The following is a 12,148-nucleotide window of genomic DNA, read 5'->3' on the forward strand; positions in this document are numbered from 1 at the left end:
GAATAGAGAGCTGAGTGTGTTAATTATATTTGAAGATGTGGCGAGAAGTAAAAATAAGCACATAAGGTTTCATGTTAAAGCTACAAGGAACCTCAGAGACTATCTAGATCAATTGCTTCAGCTTATAGATAGGGCATTTGAAGTGGAAATAAGTGAGGGACTTAATCAAAAGTGATAGCTGGTTTCAGTGTTGGAGCAAGAACGAGAAACTGAGTCATAGGATTCAGTCCAGTTTTCATTCAAAGATATAAAAAATCTCAATAGAAAGTTCAGAACCAGAAAATGGAAAGTATTGAAATTCAGACTACAAAAGTAGAGCTAATGAAAGGAATATTTTAAGATGTTATGCTAAAAAGTATCTTTTGTGTCTGTAACTTTTATGCTTGTATTTAGAAATGTTAAGTAGTAATTTCTTAACCAATTCTAATAAAAATAATCTTTTTGATTCTTTAAATTCTATCCTCCTTGAGCATCAAATCAATGTCCACTTTTCCATGAAGCTCCCTTGATCATTCCAGCTGTAGGTAATCTTTATCTTATTGGAATTCCTACCACATATGCAGTGGTCATCATACTGTTATGGACCTAAGAATGCATGTTTTATGGAATTATTGTGATGGTAATTGGTTTCTTCCTTTTACTTTGATTCCACTGAGTATCTTTATAAGTACATTAAATTTGCTTTTATATACTTTATAGGCCATACATATTTGGAAGAAGAATTTGAAAGAATATCTATAAAAATAACAGATATTATGGAAAGAAAGGAAACTGTAGATGAAATTAACAATATAATGGAGACACACAACAGCAAATTTGAAGAGGGAGAAGAAAGAACCAGTGAACAGGAAGATAGATCAACGAAATTTGAATGGACAAGAGAAAAAAATGGGAAGGTTTGAGCAGGGAAATGATTGAAAATCCAGAACTATGCAAAAATACACATCACAGTTGTCCCAGAAGGAGAAGAGAAGCAAGGAGGACCAGAAAGAATATTGGAAGAAATAATGGACAACAATTTCCAAACCCTTAAAAAAGACATAAATATGCAAATACAAGAAGCCCAAAGTACTCCAAACAAGATATATCCAAATAGACACGTTCTGATGCTAGATTTAAAGTTCTCAATTCCCTATACTTAAAATATTTACTAAATTAAGGGTGTCTACAGGAAAAAAACCCAGAAAGATACAAAATAAGGAGGTAAACATTTATGGTCAATTGAATGTCTCATTTTGTAGATGTAATAAAAAGTCATCAGAACACAACGTCTCAATTAGCACAAGGCCATGTATATAATAAGTTTGCAGGAGGGACAAATACCTACCCTTGTGAGCCTGTATTCAATTGGATTTTATGGTATTGCAGCAGTGATTCATGGTAGTCAATCAGTGTACTGGTGGTTGTTGAAAGAGGGAAAGGTCCTTACTTAATTTTAGGGTGAAATTCAAGCCAAGAAAATTTGGGGGCTTAATCTGTAAAAAAATGAATACAATATCATCTACTATTAAGTACAGTTACCTAAAATTATGTGATATTTAGACATCTGAGGATATTGTGTAATATGAAAAGCTCTCTAAAGTCCCTCCTCTCCTAAATTTTTCAGTTATTTATAAGTACATCCTAGGTAATAGAGTGCTGGCTAAGTGCTTGATAGACTGGCGAGGTTAGAACAAAGAGGCTATTTCAAGTCTAAGTGTGGGCAAAATTAGGACAGACTTTTTTCAAAGTTGTTTTACCTTGGATCCTTCAGATTTATCATACAGAAATGATAAAGGAAAGTTATAAATCAGATAATAATGCAGGTCAAAGAAATGGACCTGAATTTTGGTGTCTTGGCAACTAACAGGGTGTCAGAAATAGAATTAGAGAGGCATAGAACTGTGGACTCACTGCTTGTATCAGAAACGTACTTATCAGCACTCAGAAACAGTTTACACAAACATCTACAAAAATAGTATGCCTCTCAGCAAGTTATTTCACCACGATATTCACATGTGTGACTTCTGGGTCTGAAATTCTTGCTATGAGAGCACTGGGGCTAGCTCATTCTCTCTGCACCTGTACTTCAGGACTTAAGAGATTTCCACTTATGTACACTTAGGGGCATTTAATGGAGGTCCCAAGCAATGGCCTTACATACCACTCTTCTCCTATACTCTTCTCTTCATGTTATAGACACAGGAATTCCAGTTTAAACTGGTTAAATATATTTCCCAAGGTGATAGAGCTAGTTAGAGCAGGACGTATTTTCCCTTGCATCACAGCCCTAGCAGCCAATTTTAACCACCACCATGCTGCGTCATCCAACTGATATAAAGATTATCTACCCCAATTAATCAGAATAACCTTTAGAACCTTTTGGCCCAAGGAGATGATAGCCAACTAAATGAAAGATTTTTCTTATATGACCTTGGAAAAGTTCTGTTAATTTTGTACCTGAGGTTCCTCAACTGTAAAATAGGGATAACACTAATTAATAAAATGAGTTGATAATTGAGAAGCAAGTAAAAGAGGACTTGGCTCAACATAAGTGTTTTTAAGTATCTGTGATGATGATGATGATGGGGACATTTTTTCCCTTTTAGGGAAAAAAAAGAGATTCATTTGTCTGTAGTGTCCAATCACAGACACAACTAAATACTCAGACCTGCTGGGAATATTGTCTTTGGAGATGATATTTAGAGTGTACCAGAATCTTGCATTTTAGTAATGACTTAGAAAGCCTGTCAAAGGATGTGGTTCTGACAGTGGTCGCTGCAAATGAGTTGAGGTTTATATACCAATGACCGGCGCCAGCCATCCCTCCACAGGTCAGGTTTCCTATACTATTCCTTATACTCCCCAAAAGCCATGTTTCCCTTTATGGCTTCCTTTTTCCCTTCAAGGCAGTTTCAAATATTCATTTATTCTGATTTCACTTTTATGAAAATATATCATGAAGAGAATAGAACACGCTATGATATGCCTAAGGCTTAAAGGTCTTATTCTAGAAATCCTCCCCTCTACTCCCTGCAATGGATTTGAAAAGGTATCATCTGAAGACAAACTTTGCATATTTTATATTTTTGCCTAAAGCTGCCTGCTTTAATACTTAAAGAATGCTTTGAAGCCTAATATTTAGTTATTCAAGCATAGGCATAAATATAGCAGTTCTACTCTTTCTGTAGACTCATATTGCTGATTGCTAACAGGCTCTAGTGTTTATTCATTTAACTTAGGCTAGTCACATTTCCTAAAATTCAATTTTCTTTAAAAAAATAACTGAAATACAACATCCTTTTAGAATTTTGTTCAATCTTTTGTTTCCATCACACGTTTACAGTAATGACTCTCAAATATAAACTGACTTCTCTTCCAAGTGACAAATCTTAATTTTCATTTTTCTATTAGATACCTGTTTCTAAATTTGCTGTAATAACAAAAATAATACAAATGCTAATAATTAATAACTACAGAATCTGTCATTTGTTTCATTCCTACCACTTAGTCAGTACTCACAGTTACTTTGTATGCATTATCTGATTTACTTTTCCCATGAGTTCAATAATTCTCTGATAGATATTTTTATTACGATTTTACTGATAAAAATCTAAGGCTCAGAAAGTTAACTAATTCTAAGAATCTGTATTTTTTCAGTTGATCGTATTTTAATAAACATGTTATTTCCAATTCTAACTGCTTTTCTGTCTGGTGTCCTTGATCTCAATTAATGATGTCACCATTTCCCATTTCCTAGGCTCAATGTTTAATTAGGAGATTCTGCTTCAGCAACTCCTGTCAAGTCTGACCTTTTCTTTCCATCAGCACTGTCACCATCTCAGGAAAATGTTTTATCATTTCTAAATGTGATGTTACTCCTATCCCAAATATTTATTCACTTTTTTTAACCTTCCACTCTGAAGATAACAAAGACCATCTTAAAGAAAAGATTGATCATATTATTTTCTACTTAAAATTGCTTTTGTCTTTTTATTTGCTATGGGACAAAAATCCACATTTCTGACCTGGGTTACAAAGCAATCCACTAACAGGCTGCACACTATCTCTATTGGCACACATTAGACACCTCCACCAATACATCCAGAGTCTGAGTCACATTGGGTTGCTCACTATTTTCAATATCATCATGATTTTTAATGGCTCTGTGCCCCTGCACAAAACAGTTTTTCCTAACAGGTATATCCTCCTCCAGTCTATTCTCCCCATTTAAAAAACATTCAAATATTTAAAAAAATTATTTCACAGATATCTTGCTATCTCTCACCTGTTTTCCTGTAGCACTTTGCCACACCTACACTGTTTTGCTGGTTACGTGGTATCATCATCTAACTGGTTATATATCTTTTGCCTTACCTGAGACCCTTAAAAGTGAATGAATTATCTAGACGAATGAATGAAAATGAATGGACACCAAATCAAACTTTACATTATACTATTAAGATGTTAAAAGCATTCATATGTCAGGAGTCTAGAAACCTGGATCTGGTCCTGCCTTTTCTACTTTGTAATTTTGGGAAATGCTATCAGCCAGTGTGTGGACCTGGGATATTTATACCTTACCTGCCTAGGAACTGAGGTTTGCAACAGATTATTATTCAATATGCCTTTTAGCTGTGTGACCTATGATTCTATGAAATCATGATTTGAAATATTTTCCCTAATAGGTCATTTTCCAGAGGAAAGGTGTTATATTGAATACTTTTAATCTACAATATATACATCTCAGCCTGCCTGGTCATTTACTATTTGCTTCATCTCTATTATATTCCCAATTTTTCATTTTGCTCTGGGCATTCATTGTAAAATGTTAGGATAGTCACAAAAGGACTAAAAAGAGACACATTTTGTGCCTGGTTAAGAATACGAATCTATTAGTAGCTTTATCTTTCTGGTAGACAAGTATATATAGGCAATGAGTGAAATGTTGAGCCAATTCTGGTATTGATCATCTGAAACAGCTAAGGAATTATTGCATACTTAACCACAGAAAGATTTCAATCACCTAATTCCTAATATTAATAATTTAGCAATCTGTGAATACTCAACATTATTCCTATCCACTACAAGATCCAAATGATTGTTTATAAAATATACATGCAAAAATATCTGCTGGGAAATGGAAAAAGTTATAAAATTTCTGATTTGTAAAATGGCATAACTTATGAAGAATTGTTTGATTTCTGACCCAGCCTTCCAATTCTATTTAATTTCAATACTCTTTTGAATCTCTGAAGTATTACTATAAAGTAGAAGCTAAAATAGCATATTATTTAGGTCATCAGTTCAGCTGTATAGCAGAGATCAAAATGCTAGTGAATTTAGTAAGGTAAAAATTTCCTTCTCTCTTACCTAAAAAGCCTGTGTGGGCAATGCAAGGCTGGTATGTTGTCATGATGCCATCACAGGATTATATGGCTAAAGGTTCAGAAAGCTGAGGAAGATGAAAGAAACAATGGTTTAAGTGTACAGGAAAGGTATATCAAATAACCTAAAGTTGATGTCTGTGGATTTGACATTTACCCCACAGCATATTTCCTGAGTTATCCTTTGTTATGGATTGGCCAGGTTTGGAAGGGAAAAAACTATGGACATGTTCATCTAGGGTTGCGATTTGTCTTACAAATGTATGAACACTATATACAAATCTGGCCCAACTGCTGCTTTTATACAACTAACAACCTGTTTTTTATAGTTCCTTAAATGTTTTAACAAGAAAACAACAAAAACAAAGAAGAATATGTGAAAGAGACTGCTTATAGTCTGCAAAACGGAAAATATTTATTACCTGGATCTTTATAGGAAAAGTTTTACCAACCTCTGCTCTAGAGCACGAGAGAGAAATCTTTGGAAATTTGTATGAATCTGAGATTATAATTATGTACTCTATCCAGAGGAAACTTTAAATAAAAATGACACAAAACAGAAGAAAATTAAAAAAAAAAATCAGAGCAAGCACTGGTGGAAAATTAACCTTGCAAATTTTAGGAACTGCTAGAATATCACTTTTATCTTTTAGGCTTTAAAAGTTATTACTTAGATGTACACACAATATTCACTTGCACTCCCTGACTTTCTCATTCCTAATCTTATCTGTTTTTGCTTTATTTACTTACTATATCATGAAAATTTTCCCTCGTAAGTATTTTTTAAAGATTGGCAAAAAAAAAATAACATTATAAAACATGTAAGGGCTGAAAAAACAGACACACTGAGCTCCCTTGTATCCACCACTAGGCAGAGAAAATACAGTGCCATTAACTTCAAAAGGAAAACTGGTTGCGTCTTCTCAATTCCATCCCATCCCTTCATCTATCAGCGATATAGTCCTTTGCTTCAATTTTTTGTATTTTATTCTCTTCCTTCCCCTTCCAATTTTACTGTGTATACCGCTATTGTTAAGGAATAAATTTTAGTTTCCGTGTTGTTGAACTTTAAATTGGTGGAATTATAATGTATGTATTTGTCTGCATATTGCTTTCATTTTAAACGCAAATGAATGAACCAAATCTATATCCATGTTTTTTATGGAGATTCAATTCATTCATTTGCAGTGCTGTACAAATCTATAAAAAAATCTATCTATCTAAAATACAACCCAATCTATAAAAATATCAAAGTTGCTTTATCAACTCTATTCTTAATAGATATTTAGGTTTATAAGTTTTCAATTTGTTTATTTTCTTGTTTTGTTATGTGCATTTACTGTGGTTTGTTTATTTATTACAAACAGTACTACCAGGGGAAATTTTGCACATAGTACTTGTGGTACAGATGTTCAAGAGATTCTCCACAATATATAACTGGGAGGGAAATTGTAGGGTTGTAAGTATGCGTGTGTTTAGCTTTATTAATTTATGCCCAATCAATTACCAAAGTGGTTGTACCAGTTAATACCCACAGACGTAATGGAAATTTGCATTGCTCCATATCTTTATGAATATTTGTCATGCTTTTACATTTTTTGTAGATTCATGTTGTGAGGTATTTTGTTATCTCATTTAAAATTTTGAATATGCATTTCCCTAAGTACAAGGATTGTTCATATTTTATATATTTATTAACCATTCGAGTTTATTTTTCTGTAAAGTAGCTTTTAAAGTCTTATATACATTTTTCTATTTCTTTTATGTGGGTATGTGTTTTCCTTTTTGGTTCAGAGGATTTTTAATATGGTCTAAACACCAATATTTTAATCAATGCTCCATGTCTCACTTATATTTCAGAACATGTGTTTTATTTTTCATTGACTTATGACATAATTTGATAAAAAGTTCTTACTTTTCTTATCATCATATTTATCACTTTTCCTTTTACGACTCACACCTTGTATGTTCTATTAGTTCATTTTTTTAATATCTGGGTTGAGCTTTATCAGTAGTGTGAAGAAAGAGTATGATTTTATTTTTATCCAAATGGGTTAGCCATTGCCAACTCACCAGATTTTAAGTCCTTTCCTCAAGATCTGAAATGATGAATCCTTGTTATATACGGGTCTGTTTCTGGGTTCTTTATTTTGTTACAGTAGTCTAATCATCTACTTTTTCAATTATCATGTCACTTAATAGGAAAAGCTTTGTAATAAATTTTCTGATATATGATTTGCCTCTATTTCATTATTTGTGCTTTGTAGGTTGGCCATACCATCTTGGGTCCTTTGCTATTCCATATTGCTTTAATAAGGCTAGGCTAATTGCCCCTTCTTAGTTGCTTAACACAGTAAAAATGTACATTTGCTCATATTAAAGTCCTGTCAGGTAGGGCCAGTGGCTTTTTATAAAGTGAGAAAGGTCCCAGGCTACATTCACCCTGCTGGCTCCACCCTCCTCCATTAGACCCTCCACAACTGGCTGGGAGTCTAGGGAAGAGGACTAATGGAAAATCTCCTGAAGATTAAGTGACCAAGCCTGGAAAGAGCATGAATTCTTTTCTAGGCTCAAGGGTAGGGACCTCTAACCCTTATGCAGAGGAGGAACATGAGAAAAATGGGTGAACACACAGCCCTGTCTCTGCTAGAGGTCACTCTTCTGATCTGCAAACTACTTTACCGCACTTAGGACATACTCCAGCTCAAAGGAGACAATTCAACATCCAATCCATGCACCTGATGAAATTTCCATATCATTCTCTATTAGATCTGGATATGATTTCATTTTGTCCAGGAACCTGTGAACTGAAGAGACAAGTTATCTGCCTGTTCACAACTAAGACACACTGGTAGAGCATAAAATCCTCCTGTTTAGAAAAGGGAAAAATGGAAGACACTCTAGCATCTTTGGTCCAGAGCAATTCTGGAATTGCATGGTGTGGTTTCCTTGCCCTGGCCATAAAGAAATTCCCCTGATAAGATTTTAGTTCTTCTTGTGGAAGAAATTCCTTTGTCCATTATTGTCATGAGCCCTGACATTTGGAGAACTTTTTCTTGTAATATAGTAAGGCCATAATTAGAGTATTAGAGAGAACGCTTTCTTTGGATGTTGTATAGATTTCACGGTCTGCTTTCTGCTCATGGAAGATCATAAGGCCAAGTTAGAAGACATTCTAATTCAAAGACACTTTAATCAAAGCTTTGCATTTTGGGCAGACAACTCTCTCAAAAAAATTACTAGGCCCCTGATCTATTTGCTTTTGTTTGGTTCCAGTGCCAGGGTCCATCTGCATTTATTTGTAAGTCATCATTTTCAAATCTGTCTTGTTTCTTTGCTTGTTTGGCCCCATGTAATTTCCAGGTTATGGTGGTTACATTTAGGGATCTGGAATAATAGGTGGAATGGCCATTCCTTTGTCCTTATCTTTGCCACAAAGCTAGGCTGATTTGTTTAAGAAATTACTTGATTTTTGTCATTTAATGCCACATTTCAGTGGTTTATACAATAAAGGATTGTTTTTCTCTTACATTGTTTTTAGATATTTCTGGTAAGTCACCAACAATACTGGTATACCTGGAATTATTCTGGTTTCAGCACTGAAAGTCTTACATCCTGGGAAACCCTGCATTACCAAGTAAACTGGGAGGGTTAGTTAGCCTAAAGTGGTAAGCCTTTAAGTAAACAAAATTCAGGGACCCAGAATTCTTCTAACTAGTGACTCTACCAAGAAGCCACCACTGGATTCTCCACATTTTGTTAGGAAATGGGTGCAAAGAGATAGCAAAAGTTCTCAAGGACACAGAAATTAGGGCTGGAAGTTATATATATCGTACTTATCCACATTCCTTTGGCCAGAATTAGTCACACAGCCCCATCTAGATGAAAGAGGGGCTGGAAAATATAGACTTACTGTATTTTTAGGGAAAAAATTTAAAAGCCTTGCAACCTGGCATTGTCTCTGTCACACACATGCATTTTAGATTCAGAATGTGAAGCTTACTGTTTAGATGTGAGTCAAATCAATTTGCAAATACTTGACATAGTTCCAGTATTGGGGTTTTCTATGCATTCAGATTTTCTGTAGTGTTTTAAATGTGCTTTTTCCTTTCCCCAATAAAGTTCTTAGTATTATTTTATAAATTTATTCCAAAAGTCTATCAATGTTCATTTAAACTGTATCCTACTTTATTTACATATTCTACCAGTTTCTGTAGTATAGAATTGTAGTAGATTACTTTTTTTTTTTTTGTATGCTGTAAACTTTCTCTTAATTCTAATTATTCAATTATAAATTGCTCTAGAATTTCCTTTTTGGCAACTCTATTATCTTCCAAAATGAAAGATTATTTCTTTCTATCCGATAGTGCATATTTTTGTTCTCTACTTTTTTCTTACTTTGCTATGCTCCCTAAGACCCACAGAACAATAATGAATAGATACCACCTAAATCACAAATTTTCACTCTCTATATACTTTTCATATGTTTATGTATATATGTATACATGCATATATATACATATACACATAGTTCTTCCTTGCTCCAACTTACGAATCTACTTAGAATAGAACTCTACAAGGTATATCCTTGATTTAATTCCCTCAATGCGTTGTAGTCTTTGCTCAAATATTGCTTTCTGGCTAAATCTAACACCAAAACCCTACTTAATTCCGTTCCCTCTTCCTGGGAATTTTAATCCTCTATTTATCTTTTTTATTTTGTCATTTTCATTTTGTGTACAGAGAGAATAGTTTTAGCATGATCACAAACTTTTGTAATATGATGAGCTTTGCATCATATCCCAATATGTGTTCATATTCATAAGTGCCCTTTCATGCTTGTAATTTATTCTGCTGTTTTAGAGTATAGCATACGCTTACCACTACATAAAATTAGTTAATTGCATTATTCAATTTTTTTGTATCCTTACAAAAAATCCTGAAAAATCTCATCCTCCAATTTATCCATTTTTTCCCCTGAAGTTCTGTGAATTCTTTAAATGTTTTTGAGGCTGAAATTAAGTGTACATATGTTTATAATTTCTGCTTTTTTACTTATTGAAATTTTTATCATTATATAGAGGTCCTCTTTATCGCTAGTAATGATTTTTGTCTTCAGGCAAAAGTTAATCTTTATGGACTATAATGCTTAGGTTCCTTTGCCATTTAGTTTCCTTTTAGATCTAGTCGAATGGAAGAACCAGAAAGAGATCAGAAGGCAGGGTAGCATTTCTCTACTAGGGGCCCAACCTCTAGAACGAGTGCTTTCTGTAGCTCCAAGTCTCCTACTGGAAGTCCACATCTGTCCCTTACTTCTTCAAGTGCAGTGTAAGTAATGCCTTCCCACTCCTGCAATTCTTGGGAGGTTTCTTGAACATCTCTGTAAACTGCTCATTCCACTCATAAATGAGCTCTTCAATTAAATGGGTTCAGCATTCCATTTATTTCATGCACCCCAAGATAAAATAATAACAAATATTTTGGTAAAATATTTTTCTACTTCATATCAAGGGTCACAGATTTCACAGCTATAAATAGATTATTGGCCACCGTACCTCCTGTATATAACTACTTCTGAATTATAAGAATGTTACCTAAAGCACACTGCTTACATGCATCAATTTAAAAATCAGTTTAGATGCATTTAACTGCAAATAATTATGTCTTAAAAAATGGGACTCACAATATTTTAATATGAAACATGCTAAGGAATGTCTTTTTCCTAGAAAACTTTTGTGCACTGATGCATACATGTATCTATCTATTTATACTGAAGCCACTATTTCAAAAATCATATTTACATACCACATAGTGTGTGTATTGCATTCTGATATTTCCTATTCCACGTTATGCTTCGAAAAAAATTCTGGTTGCCACCCATTAAATTGATTTCATGCTCCACTCACAACCTTGAGTTTGAAAAATATTGACTAAAACCCTAAGGATATTTACACAAAGCCACCCTTAGATGCAAAGGAGCCTAGGAAAATGAATTGTTAGTCATTTCAACCTCTATAGTGAGAGATAAAGGTGAAAAACAGGCAGCATTTGCGATAGCTATAAAATAAGCAAAAAAAGGTATCTGCCAAAAATATTTCACACAAAGGAAAAGTAAGCATCATTTTAAGTGGTGAAATGTCACAGGTATTTTTGTTAAAATTATGACCAAGTCAAAAATCCCTGTTCCCGTACCTTTTTAAAAAATATATGATTTTGGGACTTTAATTAAAGAAACAAAACAAAAAAAATAATGTAAGTTACATAAATATTGGAAAAAGAATGTGATTGAGCTTTAGCAAAAAAATTTTAATTATGTAGAATTAGTAGACTTAATATGGACTTTTACTAAAGTGATTTGATACAAAATAAATAGGAAAAATCAATTACTTTCTACTGACTCAGCAATATCAAGGTAGAAAAGGCAAGTAAAATATTCTATTCTCTAAAATAAATCCATTAAATTGAATTGACATGATTACAATTTTCTCCAATAATATTACTTATGGATTCAGTCCTATACAATGCCTTCACTATAAATGAATAAGTATTCATTGCAAAAATATAATGACGTTTCCAAAAAAATTTATAATAATCTGAGAACTGAGAGTTTTATTAATAGAGGTAATGAATAAATTGCCATATTTATACTTTGCACTTTCAGCAAATATTATAAATGAGATAAGATAAATAATGAAATCACCAAAAGGGTGTGATATTCTAATAAAGATAAACAGATAATACATAGATAGAGAGCCAGCTAGCTGGACAGCAAAAGAAACACA

At 33.5% G+C, this 12,148-nt stretch overlaps 1 long non-coding RNA gene across 1 annotated transcript in view; it reads left to right on the forward strand.

Moving 5' to 3' along the window:
* LOC143687693 (uncharacterized) overlaps positions 1–1,251 on the forward strand; it is a 35,331-nt gene extending 34,080 nt beyond the window's left edge. The window contains exon 4 of the long non-coding RNA XR_013177649.1: positions 700–1,251. This is a non-coding gene — a long non-coding RNA (uncharacterized LOC143687693). The remainder of the gene's footprint in view (positions 1–699) is intronic.
* Positions 1,252–12,148: the final 10,897 nt, after the last annotated feature.

The sequence above is a fragment of the Tamandua tetradactyla genome, chromosome 1 (assembly GCF_023851605.1).
Source record: "Tamandua tetradactyla isolate mTamTet1 chromosome 1, mTamTet1.pri, whole genome shotgun sequence".
NCBI classification, from domain to species: Eukaryota; Metazoa; Chordata; class Mammalia; order Pilosa; family Myrmecophagidae; genus Tamandua; species Tamandua tetradactyla.